At 44.8% G+C, this 22,544-nt stretch overlaps 1 protein-coding gene across 1 annotated transcript in view; it reads right to left on the minus strand.

Moving 5' to 3' along the window:
- KIAA0319L (KIAA0319 like) overlaps positions 1 to 22,544 on the minus strand; it is a 202,265-nt gene that overhangs the window by 174,092 nt on the left and 5,629 nt on the right. The gene's annotated exons all lie outside the window — the stretch shown is intronic.

A 22,544-nucleotide genomic window follows, 5' to 3' on the forward strand; every position in this document is an offset into this window, starting at 1 on the left:
CAAAAGCACTGTTTGCAAAGTGAAATATATTGAATTATATAACATTGATTAACATTCAAGAAAGCTTTGCTCCATATATAAGGTAGCCCTTTCGGAGGAACCCTAGAGAAAAAAAAAAATCTTTATATGCTCTGGATATTTATCCATTTTTTTTTTTAATATGTTTATGGCATGGGTATAGTAATTACTGTGTTCTCAGATGCATATGTGTGTATTCATCAACTGAATCTTTTTAAATAGTTGTGTGTCAATATTTGTTAAATAATTTTTTTTTTTTTTTTTTTACTTGGCATATGCTTCAGTTTATTTGTAGGTAGCATTTTGGAAGCGCCATTTGTGACTAGGTCATTTCTTTTTGGTTACTCTCCTATTTGGGGTTTCCGTAATTTTCTCCAAGGTGTACCTCTCTGTTGTCTGTGAGTGAACATTTGTATGATTGGCATCTTCATTTATCCCTGTATGTCCTCCATTGTTAGTCTGGATTGTGTATATGCATACACTATTACTCCCTACGTCCCTGGGTGAGGGATGGGGGCAGATATACGGGTATGTGCACACGTTCCAGATTTGCCTGCAGATTTTTCTGCACTAAATCCGCAGCTTTTGGCAGAAAACGCAGGTGCGTCTTTTGTGCGTTTTTGAAAGCTAAATAAAGATGTATTCTTGAGCTATCTAGCTCATTCCTTCTATCTATCCTATCTATCATCTATCTATCATCTATCTATCTATTCTATCTATCATCTATCTATCTCTCATTCCTTCTTACCTATCTATTATATCTATCATCTATCTATCTCATTCCTTCTATAGATAGAAGGAATTAGATAGACGACAAATAGACCTATAGATAGATCTATACATAGATCGATAGATATTATCTACAGTACAGACCAAAAGTTTGGACACACCTCATTTAAAGATTTTTCTGTATTTTCATGACTATGAAATTTGTACATTCACACTGAAGGTATCAAAACTATGAATTAACACATGTGGAATTATATACTTAACAAAAATGTGAAACAACTGAAAATATGTCTTATATTCTAGGTTCTTCAAAGTAGCCACCTTTTGCTTTGATGACTGCTTTGCACACTCTTGGCATTCTCTTGAGCTTCAAGAAGTAGTCACCGGAATGGTTTTCACTTCCCAGATGTGCCCTGTCAGGTTTAATAAGTGGGATTTATTGCCTTATAAATGGGGTTGGGACCATCAGTTGTGTTGTGCAGAAGTCTGGTGGATACCCAGCTGATAGTCCTACTGAATAGACTGTTAGAATTTGTATTATGGCAAGAAAAAGCAGCTAAGTAAAGAAAAACGAGTGGCCCTCATTACGTTAAGAAATTAAGGTCAGTCAGTCCGAAAAATTGGGAAAACTTTGAAAGTGTCCCCAAGTGCAGTGGCAAAAACCATCAAGCGCTACAAAGAAACTGGCTCACATGAGGACCGTCCCAGGAAAGGAAGACCAAGAGTCACCTCTGCTTCTGAGGATAAGTTTATCCAAGTCACCAGCCTCAGAAATCGCAGGTTAACAGCAGCTCAGATTAGAGACCAGGTCCATGCCACACAGAGTTCTAGCAGCAGACACATCTCTACAACTGTTAAGAGGAGACTTTGTGCAGCAGGCCTTCATGGTAAAATAGCAGCTAGGAAACCATTACTAAGGACAGGCAACAAGCAGAAGAGACTTGTTTGAGCTAAAGAACACAAGGAATGGACATTAGACCAGTGGAAATTTGTGCTTTGGTCTGATGAGTCCAAATTTGAGATCTTTGGTTCCAACCACCATGTCTTTGTGCGACGCAGAAAAGGTGAACGGATGGACTCTACATGCCTGGTTCCCACCGTGAAGCATGGAGGAGAAGGTGTGATGGTGTGGGGGTGCTTTGTTGGTGACAATGTTGGGGATTTATTAAAAATTGAAGGCATACTGAACCAGCGTGGCTACCACAGCATCTTGCAGCGGCATGCTATTCCATCCGGTTTGTGTTTAGTTGGACCATCATTTATTTTTCAACAGGACAATGACCCCAAACACACCTCCAGGCTGTGTAAGGGCTATTTGACCAAGAAGGAGAGTGATGGGGTGCTACGCCAGATGACCTGGCCTCCACAGTCACCAGACCTGAACCCAATCGAGATGGTTTGGGGTGAGCTGGACCGCAGAGTGAAGGCAAAAGGGCCAACAAGTGCTAAGCATCTCTGGGAACTCCTTCAAGATTGTTGGAAGACCATTTCCGGTGACTACCTCTTGAAGCTCATCAAGAGAATGCCAAGAGTGTGCAAAGCAGTCATCAAAGCAAAAGGTGGCTACTTTGAAGACCCAAGAATATAAGACATATTTTCAGTTGTTTCACACTTTTTTGTTAAGTACATAATTCCACATGTGTTAATTCATAGTTTTGATGCCTTCAGTATGAATTTACAATTGTCATAGTCATGAAAATACAGAAAAATCTTTAAATGAGACGGTGTGTCCAAACTTTTGGTCTGTACTGTACCTGTAATGCAAGAATGTTGCAAAAAAAAACAAAAAACAGATCCTGGCAATTTTGGAGGCATCTGCCAACAACTTATTGTTATCTACATCTGCCCATATTCATAATGGTCAGTGATAATGATAGCATTAGAAAATAAATGTAGGATCTCTCTTGCTGGGGCTTGCTCACACTTCTATAATATTGTTATGTACTAAAGTATTAAAATGTTTTTCTTCACCTTACAAGATTACATCCCATTGTATGGTTTCAGACAGACAACTTGCTTGATTTTTGTTGGTTGTTGCTAATAAAATATTATGGCCCTGATTCATGAAGACTGACGTTTTGGATGCCAGTCTTGATGCAGGGTGTGCTGTAGTAAGATGCGTCTCTTAATAAATTTGGCACGTATTACATATTCAGCGTGCCAGTGTAAAATATACAGTCGGATCAGCGACTAGAGTACATGTCTGTTATAATTTACACAACCTTTGTAGAGTATACAATAATGAATATTGTCGGCAACGCATCCTTCTTGCTAAGTTACATTCACTTATCAAAAATTTCAGGGATGTAAAAAAGGCAAAAGTTGTAAAGTTTTGCACAACAAGTTTTATATTTTATAACATTTGACAGTTTTAAGCCAGAATTCTGGCAAAACCTGTTTGATGAAGCGAGGCCTAGGACTGCAGTGTTACATTTTCTATTGTATGAGAAAAACCATCTGCAGCTATGTACATAAATGATATGGAAATGTATCACTCTATTGTATTCTCAAACACAATGTGGGTAAATCCAGGGTCACATTGACCCATGATAAAGTTTAAGGTGGTCATACACCCTAATAAGCTGACGGACAAATGCTCATTCTGAGGGCAGCTATTTCTCTCAACTCCTTCGTATACATGAACATAGAGAGTAATTAGGCCCTGGCAGACACCGCTGGCACCAACTCATCTCCCCACTATTTTATGTGTGTGCTAACATGCCAACCCCCAGTACAAAGTAATGAGCACGGTAAAATCTAACATGTCAGATCCTACTTGGACTTTTGGGGAAGAATTGGCACAATACAACAAAAATAAAATAGTTGCCCGGTTCTGCAGAAGTTGGCAGGTTCAGCAAACAATCATCTTAGGTCTTATTCAAATATCCGTGTTTCCTGTGCATGATCCATCTGTATTTTTGTGCTTGGGACAGTGATAAGTTGAGACACAATCAGTTTTTGTATCACTGAAGAAAAACTGATCGAACACTAATGAAAAGCTGATCCAGTGACAATATATTGTATGGTAGTTCGAAACGCGTAGATATAATAAAAAATAAAATAAAATTGCATAATCTCCTAGCGTGGACCTTGATTTGTATTTATTTACCAGAAATGCGGATCTACACTTCTTTCCTTTCTACATAACTGAAAAAATGTAGCTCAGCAGAGAGCTCCACCTCCAGTGGCGGCAGTGGGATGTGGTTATTCCCGCCACTGCCATAAAAGGCTTAAATGGAATAAAAAGGCAGGAGAATAAAAACAGGCTCATGATTTAACAAAAGTCTTGGAAGGATCAGCTTTCAAACTGAATGACATTGAGCACTAAGGCTACTTTCACACTAGCGTTAACTGCATTACGTCGCAAATGCGTCGTTTTGCCGAAAAAACGCATCCTGCAAAAGTGCTTGCAGGATGCGTTTTTTCTGCATTGACTAACATTAGCGACGCATTTGCGACGCAATGACACACGTCGCAACCGTCCTGCGATGGTTGCGCCGTGCTGTGGCGGACCGTCGGGAGCAAAAAACGTTACATGTAACGTTTTTTGCTCCCGACGGTCCGCTTTTTCCGACCGCGCATGCGTGGCCGGAACTCCGCCGGAACTCCGCCCCCACCTCCCCGCACTTCCCCGCACCTCACAACGGAGCAGCGGATGCACTGGAAAAATGCATCCGCTGCCCCCGTTGTGCGGCGGGGACAACGCTAGCGCCGGGGACCTCGGCTCGACGCACGGCGACGGGCCGAGCCCGACGCTAGTGTGAAAGAAGCCTAACTGATCCCACTGACATGTAATGAAGTCTGCCAGCTTTCCACTGAAGTTCTGTAGTTTTTGATTCACAGGAACGTATATTCAGACCATGCGAGCAACAGACGTGCTGGTGCAAATGGGCGATTTTTTTACAAAGACCTCAGGTCCACATTAAAAAAGAAATGGTCCAGTCTACTAACGAGAGTAGAGCAAGTAAATAGCAGGCACTTTGACGACAGCACAGAGACATTAATGTCCACAATTTATGGACATTACTAGTCCAAAAGGTTAATCCTATAATCAGAACACAGTGGTAATATGAACCTCCATTGGGCAGTCTTGCATTTCTAGCAGGCAATTTTGAATCATACATTTGGAAAAAGCTAACGAGACATTTGTAATTGGAGACCTGTAAAACATTGAACTGTGCAAATGTCACCATATGTCAGGTACACAGGTAGGCGTTATATGCAAAGTCACCCGGCATTAAATTTAATAGTGGAAATAAATCCAAACAAACAGAACAAAACACATGAGGGCACTGGAAATCTTACCAAGGAGTCGGATAATATCTAGAGACATCTTTTACACGTGCTGATAATCGGATAAGAACCACTAGTAGGAATGCTTGTTCCTAATAATCTGGAGGTGTAAACATGGCAGAAATCATCTGATATATGAGCAAAATTATACATGCATGATCACCTGCTATTGGCAACACATTGTGCCGTGTAAACAGAAGACGTGCCGGGGAATCACATGTACTATATCTAATATATAAAGCTGAGTGTGTGTGAGTGTGTGTCCGGGATTGGCATCTGCACCGTCGCAGCTACAACCACAAAATTGTGCACAGTCACACGTCTGGACTCCGAGAGCGTCATAGGCTATGTTGTGAGGCGACATTTGAACCCTGTGTGTTCCAATTCACCAATTTTGCCCCTATCTACATAATGGGGAAAAAGTGAAAGGAAAAGTGTAGGAGGCAAAATGACAGCTGCCAGATGTGAACAAGGGGGACTTAAAGAGTGAGAGCGATGGCGCCAAAGAGTATATACCCTACAGTTGCTAAGGTGGGGCCCCGACATGGGATACTCACCACACACGGGGATATGAACACACACACAAAATGCGCCACGCACTACCACGTGCTTGAACACATATACCACCCTCAGCGCACATTTCACCACACATACACCAACCTCGCCACATAAAAGTCGAAACACAAAAGTCGCCGCTCAAAACTCGCCACGCGCAAAACTCGCCACATGCAAAACTAGGCTCACGCAAAACTCGCCACTCGTGCAAAACTCACCTCATGGAAAACTCGCCACACGCAAAACTTGCACACGCGGAAAAATTGCCACATGCACAAAAGTTGCAACACATGCAAACGTTGCCTCACACAAAACTTGCACATACTCAAAACGCACCACACATAAAACTCGCCACGCGCAAAGCTTGCTGCACACAACTTGCTACACTAACCTGTCAAATGCAACTCGACACACAAAACACATCTCACAAAAGTCGCTACATGCATGTCGCCACACGCAACTCAACACACACAACTTGACACATGAAACTCGCCCTAAAACACACACAAGTCTGGTATTAAACTTCAAAAATAAAAATCTGATTAGTAAGCAGACAAACTACAAGAGCAACAAATGTACCATATAGGAAATACGGCAGCTGTCAGTCACATGACCTGTCTATTATGTGTATGTGTGAGCTAATATATACTGCCAGGGGGGAGGGCTTCCTGTTGGCTGGGGATTTATCAGGCTGCCAATAGCAACCAATCACAGCTCAGCTTCTATTTTGCTACAGTTAATTAATCTGAGCTCTGATTGGTTAATATAGGCAACAAAGGACATTCTCAGTATAACAAAGCTTGTGTGAGGTAATAGCACGTCAGTTACGGTGTGTTGGTGGAAAGGCAGATGTCAGTCACATTACGTGAGAGGATATGGAAACTGCCAGTTACAGACTATTTTTACCACAATAATGCCTCATAAGAAAAGGAATTCCATGGCACGAATGTCAGCTGATGCGAAAAGAAAAGCTACATTACGGGCCAAAGAAAAATGTGAAGACCGAGAAACAAGGCTGACACACATGAGAACAGCAGCTGCTTCCTCAAGAGCCAATGAACTTTCTGAGCAGAGGAAAGCAAGGCTTGCAGACAAAAGAACAAGAGCTGCTTCCTCAAGTGCCAATGAACTTTCTGAGGAGAGGGAAGCGAGGCTTGCAGACATGAAAACAAGAGCTGCTTCCTTAAAGGGCACCTGTCACCCCGTTTTTTCAGTATGAGATAAAAATACTGTTAAATAGGGCCTGAGCTGTGCATTACAACAGTGTATTTTGTGGACCCCGATTCCCCACCTATGCTGCCAAAATACGATACCAAAGTAGCCGTTTTCGCCTGTCAATCAGGCTGGTCTGGTCAAAAGGGCGTGGTGTTTTCCCCCAGATCTTGCTTAGTTTTCCGTTGGTGGCGTAGTGGTTTGCGCATGCCCAAGGTCCCGATTCCACTGCACAGGGGAGTTAAAAGAGCGCGATGTGCACTATTTCATTGGTGATCGGTGGGGGCGGCCATCTTCCTTTGGCCGCGCGTGCGCAGAAGCGGCGCTCTGCTGGCCGCGGCTTCAGGAAAATGGCCGCGGGATGCCGCGCGTGCGCAGATGGAGATCGCGGCGGCCATTTTCCTGAAGCCGAGATGCGAACTCAGCTTCAGGAAAATGGCCGCCTGTGTGGTCAGCAGCCACTGATTAGCTACAGACTTCACTATTCTGTCAGAGCAGAAGAGACCAAAAAATGCCAGCACTTATTGGGCATCGAGGTCTTGTGTCACAACAACCGCACAGGAGACCGAGTGCCGACACCGCAGGAACGGCGATGGCACGGGAGGTGAGTATAAGTGTCACGACTCAGCTGTCGGGTGACCCGGGACCAGTGGCTCCTTCCCCGTCCCTAACACTAGGAGACGCCTAGCTCGCCCTATTGCCAAGGATACTTCTGAAGGTGAAGATGCCGGGGCCGCTGCCCTTGCTGTATCTCTTGAATTAGCCCTCTGCCTGTTCTCTTCCCCCAGAGGGGCACTACTGTGCAAACTAACAAGGCAACACAAACAAGGTTAAACTGAAAATACCAAGCATACAAATATTCACTCACATATAACAGAGGAATGCACCGGGAAGTGGAAAACGGGGGGAAAAAAAATAAAGAGGAGGGAAGGGAATTATCACACTTACAAACCACGCAACAGACCACGCACAGTCAAAGATAACTCCTCCAAAATTCCTTCACATATGGACACCTCTCCTCCAAGCCATGCAGCAAAAGCTAGCTCTGACATGGGTTTAAATCAGGACCCAGATTATAAAGGGGATGGGCGTGGCTAAGCAAGCTCAGCTGAGAGCTCAGACTCCCAGAGTTTCCAACATAGCCGAATAACCCCTGTTCTGCCAAAAGAAATAAACACCATTTAAAAAGAATAAGTGCTTCTTTTCAGAACAGTAGGAGCAATCAGATGCTGCAGTCTTCTGGCTCCTCTGTGTTGCAGTAACCCGTGACAATAAGCTTTTATATTTTATTGGGGCCAAGCATGGGGAATAACAAGTGGTTGTCCAAGTAGTGGACGACTTCTTGAAGTGTATACCTCTTGAAAAACTCATTGGATTTTTCTGACTCCAAAAATTCTATGTGAACCTAGTCTTGAAGGGAGCATTGTTTATTAGGTCAGATTTTTATTAAGACAAATCTCTGAGCAGTTTCAAAAAGGGTTTAAAAGGGCCATATGCTTCTTTTTTTAAAGGAAACCTGCTAGGAGAATTCTCTAAATTGTCCCTTTCTTGAAGAAATCCGTCAAGTCATTCCTGAGAAACCTGACTTTGAAGTTACATATAATTTGGCCATAAGTGCTCTGGGCATGCTAGTCCATTTCCAGCTCTACGGGCCCTCACTGGTTATTACCCACGTGGTGTCTCACTCCTGCCTGTTATTAACATGGTGACATTATCTGCCTCCCCTTACCCAGATCTCTTGCAAGTGCTGTCACTGCCTGGGGAGGAGAACTGCTATAAACTGATGCTTGCTCACCAATGAAATCTAAATGTGGGCTTGCAAGAATTCTTGCTTAGCAAGAGGAGTCTGATAATGTCATATGGTACAATATGTCAATCACAGGCAGAAGGGAGGCACCAATCGTGGAATAAATAGTGAGGGACAAAGAGATGGAAGTGCTGAAACGACCGGAGAACTTAGAGCTGATTTACATATAAATTTAAAGTCGGATTCTAAGGAATTCTTGGCAAATTTCTATAAGAAACTGTATCCATTTAATCAACGAAACATTGCCTATACAACCATTCCAATAAATTATGGTATACATTCCTCCTGATAGGTTCCTTTTAATTGGTTTCCATCCCAGTCAGTGGCCAACAAAGTGTCACCGCTCTTGCCAGTGATTGGCTGTAGCAGCGACCCATCTCTACTAGAAGTGAAAGACAGGACAACTTTGAGGGACCCAAGTAGCGGTACAGAGAAGTGGAGGGGGGTATGGGAGGATTGATAAGGGAGTTTTTGTCATTTTTTACGTTCTTATACCACACTGGGATGGACAACCACTTAAAGATGTATAAAAGTGTTCTTGTTTGATTTCATAGAATTCACCAGGGTAAACTCCTGTATTTGTGACACAATGTCACAGTTCTGTTGTTGGGTATCCTGGGACCAGAGGCTCCTTCCTTGTCCCTAATGGAAGGAGCGCCCGAGCTTACTCTGATCCCCAGAATACTTCTGATGGTGAAGACTCTGGGGCCACGTACCTTGCCTTAGCCCCTGAATCTGCCCTCAGTCTGTACTCCTGCCCCAGCCAGAGAGGAGGGGAGTAGTAGTGTACTGTAATACACCAACCAGACTAACAAAGTAATACAAACAGGGATAAATGAAAATACCAATCATATAAATATACTCACACAAACAACAGAGGTACACACTGGGGAGTGGAGGATGGGGAAAAACCAAAGTAGGAGAAGAAAGGGATTAGCACACACACAAAACCTTGTAACAGTTTTAGATAAATCCACCAAATGCCTTCTCAAACAACAACCACAAACCACCATCTCCAACTATGCAGCATACGCTAGCTCTGGCAATGAGTGCTAGCCTGGGCCCAGGCTATATAGGAGTGGGGAGTGGCTAACAGTGCACAGCTGAGCATTAAGGCAATAAATCTTCCAATAGCTCTCAAATGAGCGGATTAACCCCTGCACTGCTAAAAGGAACCTACACTGTTTAATAAGAAGGTGAAGTGCTTCTAATCAGTGCCGGAGTAGGAGAAATCAGACGCTGCTGGTTCCTCTCTGTCGCTGCAAACATATCAAAAAAGCAATTACACTGGATTTCTTCATTCAACTTGGACAGTTTGTTTTACAGCAAAAAGCATAGTTACTTACCGATAACGGTATTTCTCAGAGCCCATGACAGCACCACAGAGAGAGGGGATCCGCCCTTCAGGGACAGGAAACCTACAGGATAAAAAGGGTGGTACCTCTCCCCTGCATCATTTTTGTTTACAGAGCATCGGAGGTCCTCCAGGTTAGTCACAACAAAAAATATACAAATTTTATCATATTGCTTAACAAGTGAACACCGTGTCTATATAGAAAAAAAATTTCATACAAAAGAATGTGCTTACCGCACACGTGATGAGGGGGGGAATAAGCAGGTGCTGTCATGGGCTCTGAGAAACACCGTTATCGGTGAGTATCTACGCTTTTCTCAGTCCCCCATGACCGCACCACAGAGAGAATTGCAGAGATTATTGCTTAGGGAGGGACCACAGCCTGCAGAACCCTTCTTCCGAAGGTTAAGTCAGATGAAGAGGCTAGGTCTAAGCGGTAGTGTCTAAAAAAGGTTGAAGGTGAAGACCAAGTAGCCACCTTACAGAATTGATCTAATGGTACCTCCGACCTTTCGGCCCAGGAAGTCGCCAAAGCCCTAGTAACTCTACTAGGGCTTTGGCGACTTCCTGGGCCGAAAGGTCGGAGGTACCATTAGATCAATTCTGTAAGGCGGCTACTTCAGTCGGGCGGGCCTTCAGTTCCTCTGGAACGGCGTTCCCGGTGGATGAGTACGCCAAGGCTATCGCGTCTGTTATCCAACGTGCTATAGTGCCTTTAGAGGCTCTGAGTCCTTTCCTGGGTCCCTGGAAGCAGATAAAAAGAGACCCTTCCTTCCTATGCTTCTGGGTGGAATTTATATATTGAACTAGACACCTTCTCACATCTAATGTGTGGAACTTTTCTTCTTTCTTATTTCTAGGGTCTGGACAGAAGGAAGGAAGGATTATTTCCTGAGACCTATGGAAAGTGGACGCTACTTTTGGTAGATAGGCAGGGTCTGTTTTTAGTACAACCTTATCATCCAGGATTTGTGTAAAGGGAGGGTTTGCGGACAGGGCTTGGAGATCACTTATTCTGCGGGTCGATGTTAGGGCAATCAGGAGGGCAGTCTTAAGTGATAGAATTTTAAGGCTTATTGATTCTATAGGCTCAAACGGGGAATCTGTTAACGCTGACAAGACTAGATTCAAATCCCAGGCTGGTAACCTATGTACAGTTACTGGTCTAGACCTTGTGGCTGCTCTGACAAACCGTATTACCCAAGGGTTGGCCGCTATGTTTTCACAGTACAATGCTCCTAGGGCTGCAATCTGTACTTTTAAGGTACTTACTGAAAGGCCTAGATCTAAACCCTTTTGTAGAAATTCTAATATTTCAGCAACTGGGACCCCATCTTGCAATCTTACCCCGGAGGTGGATAAAAAATGTTTTCCAGGTTTTGCCATAGATTTTTGTGGTCACAGGCTTTCTACTTTTCATTAGTGTAGAAACTAACTTGTCAGAAAAACCTCTTCCTTCAATAGTGACCTCTCAAATTCCACGCTGTCAGGTGGAGATTCTCTGACTGAGGGTGGAACACCGGTCCCCGAGATAGGAGGTTCGGAAGATTTGGAAGAACCCAGGGATCGGTGACCCATAACATCCTCAGTCAGGAGAACCAGGCCCTCTTGGGCCAGAAGGGGGCTATTAGGATGAGCCTGGACCTGTCCTCCCTGACTTTTCGCAGAACTGCTGGGATGAGGATAGTTGGAGGAAAAGCATACGCAAGACTCGAGTCCAAGAAATCGTGAATGCATCTACAGCCTGAGGGTTCACCCTGGGGGTCTAGGGAACAAAATGTTTTCAGTTTTCTGTTGTGCATATTGGCAAAGAGGTCTATTACAGGGATTCCCCACAGATCTGTAATTTTGTCGAAGACGTACTGATTTAGAGACCATTCTCCTTGTTTTAATTGGGTACGGCTCAGGAAGTCTGCTTTCTGGTTCTCTACACCTTTTATATGTAGGGCAGAAAGGGATAAGAGGTTGTTATCTACTAGGCTGAAAATTTCGGAGGTGGTTTTCATTAGTGCTTGAGACCTGGTCCCCCGCTGGTGGTTTAGGTAGGCTACCACTATTCTATTGTCCGAAAATACTCGGACATGATGTCCTTGTAATTTGCTTAGGAAAAATAGTAATGCACGACTCACTGCCCACAGTTCTTTTTGGTTTTAGGAAGCCCCGTGTTCCTGACCTGTCCATATCCCCTGAGTGACCCTGTTGTCCAGGTAAGCTCCCCACCCTGTGGGACTTGCATCTGTGGTAACTATCCGAGATACCTCTATCACCCAGGGAATCCCTTTTGACAGGTTGTTGGGATCCATCCACCAAGCTAGGGAATGAATAGTATCTAAACTTAGAGTCATGTGACTTTCTAAACGTCCACTTAGTATAACCTGGTTTCTTAGAATGTCCCACTGGAGATGTCTCGTGTGGAGTTGTGCCCACTGAACTGCTGGAAGGCAAGCAGAGAAGGACCCCAGTAATGACATCGCCTTTTCTTAGAGTCATGGAAAGGTTTGAACAAGCTTTTGATACTAGATTTATTATCTTTTGTCTTTTCTGGACTGGGAGGCGAAGTTCTTGAGAAATAGAGTCCAAAGTGAGACCCAAAAATTCCTGAACCCTGGTTGGTTCTAGTTTTGATTTTTGAAGGTTTAGAAGCCAGCCTAAATTTTTTAGAGTATCTATCACTCTGTCGCATTGTTGACGGCAGAGCTGGGCCGAGTTGCTCACAATCAGAAAGTTGTCCAAATATGGGACAATCAAAATGTCTTTCTCTCTCAGATGGGCCATCATTTCCGCTATCAGTTTGGTAAAAATGCGGGGTGCAATTGATATGCCAAAGGGAAGAGCTCTGTATTGGTATTCCCTTATCTCTCCTTTTATGACCACTGCTAGTCTGAGGAATTTTTGAGAGTTCTTGCGAATGGGGACATGGTAATACGCGTCGCTGAGATCCAGTACTATCATGAAACAGTTTGGAAACAGGTTTTTGATCGTTGACTTTATTGACTCCATTTTGAATCTCTGGTTCCTTACATAAGTGTTTAACTTCCGTAAGTTTATTATTGTCCGGAAGGACCCATCTGGCTTAGGAACTAGAAATAATAGGGAGTAAAATCCCTTCCCTCTCTCCAGAGGGGGGACTTCCTGGATGACAGCTTTGTCTATCAGTTTTATGATTTCCATTTCTAGGGCTTCTTGTTGTTGAGGAGAGGACCTCAGCGGTGTAGTTTTGGGGAGGTAGGGATAGAAAGTCTATTCAAAGCCCCAATCTTATTAAGTTTAGTATCCAAAGACTGGTTGAAATTTTCTCCCAGGCCGGGAGGAACCGAGATAATCTCCCTCCCACCCTGGGGGAGTTGTCACTTGGGGGGGGGGGGGTGTTCCTATCCCGTGAGGAATTACCAAAAAGGAACCCCTTGTCTCCTCTTTTCCCTTCATCCCATCTGCTCTGCTCTCTGGGTGGTCTTCTCCTGAAAAATGTCCTATTCCGAAAGGGCCGTTTAGTGAATGGTGGGGCCAGGTTAGGGAACCCTTTTTTCTTGTCACCTGCTTTCTGCAAGATATCATCCAGAGTCTCTCCAAAAAGAAAATTGCCCTCACAAGGGATTGAACAAAGCTTTTGTTTAGTTTTGTAGGTCATCTGGCCAACTCTTTAGCCATGTCCTCCGGGCCACATTCGAAAGGGCTGCAGATTTAGATGCTAGTTTAACCCCTTCATGACCCAGCCTATTTTGACCTTAATGACCTGGCCATTTTTTGCAATTCTGACCAGTGTCCCTTTATGAGGTAATAACTCAGGAACGCTTTAACGGATCCTAGCAGTTCTGAGACTATTTTTTCGTGACATATTGGGCTTCATGATAGTGGTAAATTTAGGTCGATAATTTATTTGTGAAAAAAACGGAAATTTGGCGAAAATTTCGCAATTTTTACATTTTTAATTTTTATTCTGTTAAACCACAGAGTTATGTGACACAAAATAGTTAATAAATAACATTTCCCACATGTCTACTTTACATCAGCACAATTTTGGAAACAAAATTTTTTTTTGCTAGGAAGTTATAAGGGTTAAAATTTGACCAGTGATTTCTCATTTTTACAACAAAATTTACAAAACCATTTTTTTAGGGACCACCTCACATTTGAAGTCAGTTTGAGGGTTCTATATGGCTGAAAATACCCAAAAGTGACACCATTCTAAAAACTGCACCCCTCAAGGTGCTCAAAACCACATTCAAGAAGTTTGTTAACCCTTCAGGTGTTTCACAGCAGCAGAAGCAACATGGAAGGAAAAAATGAACATTTAACTTTTTAGTAACAAAAATAATCTTTTAGCAACAATTTTTTTAATTTCCCAAGGGTAAAAGGAGAAACTGGACCACGAAAGTTGTTGTCCAATTTGTCCTGAGTACGCTGATACCTCATATGTGGGGGTAAACCACTGTTTGGGCGCACGGCAGGGCTCGAAAGGGAAGGAGCAATATTTGACTTTTTGAATGAAAAATTGGCTCCAATCTTTAGCGGACACCATGTCGCGTTTGGAGAGCCCCTGTGTGCCTAAACATTGGAGCTCCCCCACAAGTGACCCCATTTTGGAAACTAGACCTCCCAAGGAACTTATCTAGATGTATAGTGAGCACTTTAAACCCGCAGGTGCTTCACAAATTGATCCGTAAAAATGAAAAAGTACTTTTTTTCCACAAAAAAATTCTTTTAGCCTCAATTTTTTCATTTTCACATGGGCAACAGGATAAAATGGATCCTAAAATTTGTTGGGAAATTTCTCCTGAGTACACCGATACCTCATATGTGGGGGTAAACCACTGTTTGGGCACATGGTAAGGCTTGGAAGGGAAGGAGCGCCATTTGACTTTTTGAATGAAAAATTATCTCCATCGTTAGCGAACACCATGTCGTGTTTGGAGAGCCCTTGTGTGCCTAAACATTGGAGCTCCCCCACAATTGACCCCATTTTGGAAACTAGACCCCCCAAGGAACTTATCTAGATGCATAGTGAGCACTTTAAACCCTCAGGTGCTTCACAAATTGATCCGTAAAAATGAAAGTACTTTTTTTTTCACAAAAAAATTATTTTAGCCTCAATTTTTTCATTTTCACATGGGCAACAGGATAAAATGGATCCTAAAATTTGTTGGCCAATTTCTCCTGAGTACGCCGATACCTCATATGTGGGGGTAAACCACTGTTTGGGCGCACGGCAAGGCTCGGAAGGGTAGGAGCGCCATTTGACTTTTTGAATGGAAAATTAGCTCCAATCGTTAGCGGACACCATGTCGCTTTTGGAGAGCCCCTGTGTGCCTAAACATTGGAGCTCCCCCACAATTGACCCCATTTTGGAAACTAGACCCCCCAATGAACTTATCAAGATGCATTGTGAGCACTTTAAACCCCCAGGAGCTTCACAGAAGATTATAACGCAGAGCCGTGAAAATAAAAAATAATTTTTCTTTCCTCAAAAATGATTTTTTAGCCCAGAATTTTTTATTTTCCCAAGGGTAACAGGAGAAATTGGACCCCAAATGTTGTTGACCAGTTTGTCCTGAGTACGCTGATACCCCATATGTAGGGGTAAACCACTGTTTGGGCGCACGGCAGGGCTCGAAAGGGAAGGCACGCCATTTGGCTTTTTGAATGGAAAATTAGCTCCAATCATTAGCGGACACCATGTCGCGTTTGGAGAGCCCCTGTGTGCCTAAACATTGCAGCTCCCCCATAAGTGACCCCATTTTGGAAATTAGACCTCCCAAGGAACTAATCTAGATGTGTGGTGAGCACTTTGAACCCCAAAGTGCTTCACAGAAGTTTATAACGCAGAGCCATGAAAATAAAAAAATGTTTTTCTTTTCTCAAAAATTATTTTTTAGCCCAGAATTTTTTATTTTCCCAAGGGTAACAGGAGAAATTTGACCCCAAACGTTGTTGTCCAGTTTCTCCTGAGTACGCTGATACCCCATATGTGGGGGTAATCTACTGTTTGGGCACATGCCGGGGCTCGGAAGTGAAGTAGTGACGTTTTGAAATGCAGACTTTGATGGAATGCTCTGCGGGCGTCACGTTGCGTTTGCAGAGCCCCTGATGTGCCTAAACAGTAGAAACCCCCCACAAGTGACCCCATTTTGGAAACTAGACCCCCAAAGAAACTTATCTAGATGTGTGGTGATCACTTTGAACCCCCAAGTGCTTCACAGAAGTTTATAACGCAGAGGCGTGAAAATAATAAATGTTTTCTTTCCTCAAAAATAATTTTTTAGCCCAGAATTTTTTTATTTTCCCAAGGGTAACAGGAGAAATTTGACCCCAAAAGTTTCTCCTGAGTATGCTGATACCCCATATGTGGGGGTAAACCACTGTTTGGGCACACGTCGGGGCTCGGAAGGGAGGGAGCACCATTTGACTTTTTCAACGCAAGATTGGCTGGAATCAATGGTGGCGCCATGTCGCGTTTGGAGACCCCCTGATGTGCCTAAACAGTGGAAACCCCTCAATTCTAATTCCAACACTAACCCCAACACACCCCTAACCCTAATCCCAACCCTAACCCCAACACAGCCCTAACCCTAGTCTTAACCCTAATTCCAACCCTAACTCTAATTCCAACCCTAAGCCTAAGGCTATGTGCCTACGTTGCGGATTTGTGTGCGGATTTTTCCGCACTGTTTTTGAAAAATCTGCAGGTAAAACGCTCTGCGCTTTACCTGCGGATTTACCGCGGATTTCCAGTGTTTTTTGTGTGGATTTCACCTGCGGATTCCTATTATGGAGCAGGTGTAAAACGCTGTGGAATCCGCACAAAGAATTGACATGCTGCGGAAAATACAACGCTGCGTTTCCGTGCTGTATTTTCCGCACCATGGGCACAGCGGATTTGGTTTTCCATAGGTTTACGTGGTACTGTAAAAGTGATGGAAAACTGCTACGAATCCGCAGCGACCAATCCGCTGTGGATCCGCAGCCAAATCCGCCCTGTGTGCACATAGCCTTATTCTAACCCTAATTCCAACCCTAGCCCTAATTCTAACCCTAACCCTAATTCTTACCCTAATTCTAACCCTAATTCTAGCCCTAGCCCTAAGTGCAACCCTAACCCTAAGTGCAACCCTAACCCTAAGTGCAACCCTAACCCTAAGTGCAACCCTAACCCTAAGTGCAACCCTAACCCTAAGTGCAACCCAAAGGGAAACCCTTTTCCTAAGTGCAACCCTATCCCTAAGTGCAACCCTAAATGCAACCCTAAGTGCAACCCTAAGTGCAACCCTATCCCTAAGTGCAACCCTAAGTGCAACCCTAACCCTAAGTGCAACCCTAACCCTAAGTGCAACCCTAACCCTAAGTGCAACCCTAACCCTAAGTGCAACCCTAACCCTAAGTGCAACCCTAACCCTAAGTGCAACCCTAACCCTAAGTGCAACCCTAACCCTACCCCTAACCCTACCCCTAACCGAAAAACAAAAATAAATATATTTTCTGTATTTTATTATTGTCCCTACCTATGGGGGTGATAAAGAGGGGGGTTTATTTACTATTTTATTTATTTTGATCGCTGTGATAGAACCTATCACAGCAATCAAAATGTACAGGGAACGAATCTGCCGGCCGGCAGATTCGGCGGGCGCACTGCGCATGCGCCCGCCATTTTCCAAGATAGCGGCGCCCATGAGAGAAGACCGAGGACACCGGGACTAGGTAAGTATGGGGGGGTGCGATCGGACAGTGGGGGGGCTGGAGGGGAGGACGGGGGAGGGGCAGAGGGGAGAGGAAGCCGCTTAGGACAGGACGGAGGGGTAGGGAACACTGATGGCGGCTGCAGATCGCCGCCGCCAGTCGGTGGGGGGGCCAGATCGGGGTCTCCAGCCATGGCCGACGCTATTGCAGCATCGGCCATGGCTGGATTGTAATATTTCACCAATTTTCATAGGTGAAATATTACAGATTGCTCTGATTGGCTGATTCACTTTCAACAGCCAATCAGAGCGATCGTAGCCACAAGGGGGGGGCGAAGCCACCCCCCCCTGGGCTGAAGTACCACTCCCCCTGTCCCTGTAGGTCGGGTGAAATTGGAGTTAACCCTTTCACCCGGCCTGCAGGGACGCGATCATTCTGTGACACAGCATATGCGTCACAGGTCGGATTGGTACCGACTTTCATGACGCATACGCTGTGTCACAGGTCTGGAAGGGGTTAATTGAGTCGGCCGATGAATCTGCCAAAAAAGCCACCGCTCCTCTTATCATAGGGATAGACTCTAATACTTTATTTCTAGGCACGCCATCCCTCAGCTGTTTTTCTAAGCTATCAACCCAAATCATTAGGGATCGTGACGTGCAAGCAGCTGCTATGGCTGGTCTTAAACATCCCCCTGCCGATTCCCAGGCCCCTTTAAGGAAGATATCTGCTCTTTTATCAAGAGGATCTTTCAGAGTTCCCATGTCCTCAAAGGGTAGTGCGAATTTTTTTGAGGCTTTAGCTACCGCAACGTCGAGTTTGGGGGCTTTATCCCATGAAGTAGAAGCCTCCTCTTCAAAGGGATAGTTTCTTTTTATAGCGGGGACCGATGAGTTCTTTCTCTCTGGTTTTTAATTAACCCTTGGATGTTTTCATTAAGGGGAAAAACTTTAGGCTTTTTTTGGCTTAGTCATCCAAACATTATATCTTGGACCGTCTTGTCAGGACGGAGGTCCAACACCCCCATAGTCGACCTTACTGCCCTCACAATGCGTCAACTTCATCTAGGGGGAAGCAATGACGACCTCCACTCTCATTATCCGAGGAGGAGAAGGAGGAGTCCCATGTATCTGAGTCTCTACTCTCGGGGCTGGAAGAATCAGAGGGTAAGCAAGAAGTTCCTTTCTTTTAATTTTACTTCCTCCTTTAAGGGAATTAAATGCAGTTTCTACATCTGACTTAATTACGGATCGCAACTCAGAGGCAAAATTTGGGGTTTCCTCACAGAGGACTCGTCCTATACAGGAGTCACACAGCTTCTTATCCCAGGATTGCGGTAAAGCTTTTTCCCACAAGGGGCAGGTTCTGTGTTTTGTTTTCCCCGTTCTCTTCCTTGCCTAAGATAAACGGAGAAGAGGGAACCCCAATTACAACAGTGAACTTTCACGAAGATCACTCACCAATCTGACGCAGCCACAGGTACCGGTTCTGGAGGAGGGGTAGGATCCTGCTGTGTGAGATCTGTGGGTGGTAGCTGGTTCACCACGCTGGAGTTCTTGCTGCGCTGCGTGGAATGGCTACTGGACTGAGAACTCCGGGTGTCAGCAGAAGTTCGCTTTGTCTGTACATCCGGTTTCGGTCGCCGGTGGTGGCGCTGCTGCGGCGGCGTCACTGAGGAAGCGCTGCTGTTTTTTTTTTGTTCTGAGCATGCTCGCGCTGTCAGGGACCCGGAAATGCAGTCTGTGATTTCCGGGGCAGCGGCCATCTTGGTGTACCTCATGCACTCACTGCGCCCACCCCGAACCGGAAGTCCTTCACCATTTCCGGCGCGGCGTCCATCTTGGAAGTCCAGGACACCCCTCGTGCGTGCCAGGTCCCTGAAGCCCCTAGCTCCAGTCCAGAGTGGCGGCTGCGCTTCCCCCCGCTCACGCTCCAGACCCATCAGTCCCAGCAGTGGTGGCTTCGGACACCGCACCAGTCGTGGCTGGGGCATCCCCGCTGTCAGACCTCGGACTAGCTGGCTCTGGATCCTCGATTGATCTTCAGACATGTTCAGGTACCGATCCTAGTAGGTTCCCCGTCAGGGACAGGAAACCAAACTGATGCAGGGGAGCGGTACCGCCCTTTTTATCCTGTAGGTTTCCTGTCCCTGAAGGGCGGATCCCCTCTCTCTGTGGTGCTGTCATGGGGGACTGAGAAAAAAGGTAAAAAATTAACATGTGGAATTTACAAACATTTCAACTAAAATTTCCCTTTCATGAAAACATTTTCCAGGCTTATCCATTAAGCACAAGCTAAAAACAAAGAGGAACGCAGGTGCACTGAGGCTAGTGTGGGCACAGTTACATATCACTGGTCATCAGTGAAGAGGTGATGACAGGAGCTGTTCAGGTTAAGCCCAGCGTTGAGCACATCGCTTCAGACGGTTTTGGTGCTGCTGTGAAATAAATATTTGCTAAGTGATGGAACAATTACTGTAAAGAGCACGTACTCAAAGTACAGAAACCTTACTTGGACAGTGGGAAACAAAACATTTCACGTGTATACCAGAATGTTTACCTGCGATTGTGTAGGGGGACCCCCAATTATAAACAGGTATCATTTATTACCTACAATACAATGTTGCTTATCTAGACCCTGGCCATACACAATTCAGTATTCTAGCTCACCCATAAAGCCCCCCCATACTCATTACATATTGGTGGGCATGGCCAACAATCCTATGTGTATAGGAGCCTCCCAACTGTCCCCGACAGATGATATCAGGGGAGATAAAAATCTGGCATGTCCAATTTCAGACTCCTAAGGCTACTTTCACACTAGCGTCGTGCACTGCACGTTGCTATGCGACATTGCAGCGCACAGACGCATAGTGTGGAAGCGCCGCACAACGGGGGCAGCGGATGCTGTTTTACATCGCATCCGCTGCCCCATTGTGATGTGCGGGGAGGCGGGGGCGGAGTTCCGGCCGCGCATGCGCGGTCGGAAAAGACGCTATCGACGCACAAAAAAACGTTACATGCAACATTTTGTGCCGACGGTCCGACGCAACACGGCGCAACCGTCGCATGACGGTTGCGATGTGTGGCAATGCGTCTCACTGCGTTGCTAATTCAAGTCTATGGAGAAAAAACGCATCCTGCAAGCAATTTTGCAGGATGCGTTTTTCTACAGAACGACGCATAGCGATGTGCAGTGCACGTCGCTAGTGTGAAAGAGGCCTTAGCCTCTAGTTTTGGACAAGATAAGCTGCCCCTAGAGCTGTCTGGCAGCAACTCTCTCATAGAGAGTGCAGGAGAGCATGCGCTCTGGAGTATGGAGCGATGGCTGCCAGCCAAACCTTGGTTTGGCGGACAGCTCACTATTGTGCATGGGGCTGCTTAGACTCAACATGGGAAGTGATCACTTGCTTCTGAATATTCCATGTGTCATACACAGATTTTCGACATGTTGCACAACCTTTCTACGTGCTGCACTGATGCAGTCCTTCCCTTTTTGTATCTTTATGAGCTGGGAGTTGGGTGTCAGGAAGACATCTTGGCATGTCCATCCAAGGACAAGAAAACAAAGTGTTAGACAAGCTGTGACCCCGCAGTCGCTGGAAGATGAGGTTATTTACAATATACGTAAATGGTAAAAATATGTACGGGGTAAACAGTGCTCTAAATGCACAATGCCTTTAATTGAGCTTTGTAGCCTATACTTGATGTGAAAGCAATCCACTAAGCTAATCTTTCCATCTGCCTGGCAGGGATGGAAGGCTTAAGGGCTGAAATCTGATGCTGCGTTATCCTTATCCTGTTCAGCACTCGGAGCCGGACTGCCTACTTCCTAGGGGGTTACAGCTAAAGGAAAATTACTTTTTCCAATGTCAAGGCATTTCGTATTGAAATGTACTTGTGTTTTCAATTCATTTATTAACACAGGCTTTATTACTACACAAAACATATAAAACAATACGTCGTCGCTGTTATCTAAGTAGCGGCCATGCATTATACATGTGCTTTGGGATAAACTACACAGTGAGGTCAGTTGTAGCATGCGATGTCGATGTGTCACCGTGATCATCAGCAGAATCCACCGGATTCATAGCGGATACCATATAATATGGGAGAAATAGTCTGAAGTCCACAGGTCACATACTGCATGTGAGGCATCACTACCATAGACAAGCTTGTGATGCAGCTCATAAAATCCAAGCACGAGTTACATTTTCACAACGGCGTGGAACAATTACTGTCCACCTCTTTATTTGCATACTGTGGTAAACTTACTGTCATATGCGAGTCATAAAACAAACGAGCCTCCAGTAATTTCATACCCAAGACAAAAAGCCTTCAGATAAAAAAACAAGGCATAATCTCCCAGTAGAAGGCACTGCACGTAAATCGAAGACTACCCTCGAACACTGTGAAATGCATGTTACAGGACCAGTCATTGGAGAACAACTTCATATAATATTAAAGTGGCTTCTCTCACGACTCCAGAGCATCCACTGCCACCAGAGATAGCAGTCATGGTTTAGAGAAGAAATCAAGACCTTAAAGGGGACCTTGCATGGTCAATAAGCAGGTTAGTAGCGCTATGAAGGTACCTGACCACAGTATTGAAAGTGCGGCCCCAGGAGAACATGAACTTTGCCTCTCTAGGAACCGCCAGCTTTCAGTCATTCAGGTTGCCTGTCTCAAACTAACACCCTCAGAGGCATATATCTGAGGCAAGCAGTTCAGGTCAGAAGACCCTTGGTCAGTACATGCATTGCGGTATATATACGGCTCATGAAAATGGAAGACTGAATCCAGCCTTAGCTAGGTTCTTCTGATGTAAAACTTTAATTCTGGCTAGAAGTGAACCTCTAATGTCTACAGTAATCTGAGCATCCCTTCCATACAAGTCACATAGAGA

This window comes from Ranitomeya variabilis, chromosome 3 (assembly GCF_051348905.1).
Source record: "Ranitomeya variabilis isolate aRanVar5 chromosome 3, aRanVar5.hap1, whole genome shotgun sequence".
In the NCBI taxonomy this organism is placed as follows: Eukaryota; Metazoa; Chordata; class Amphibia; order Anura; family Dendrobatidae; genus Ranitomeya; species Ranitomeya variabilis.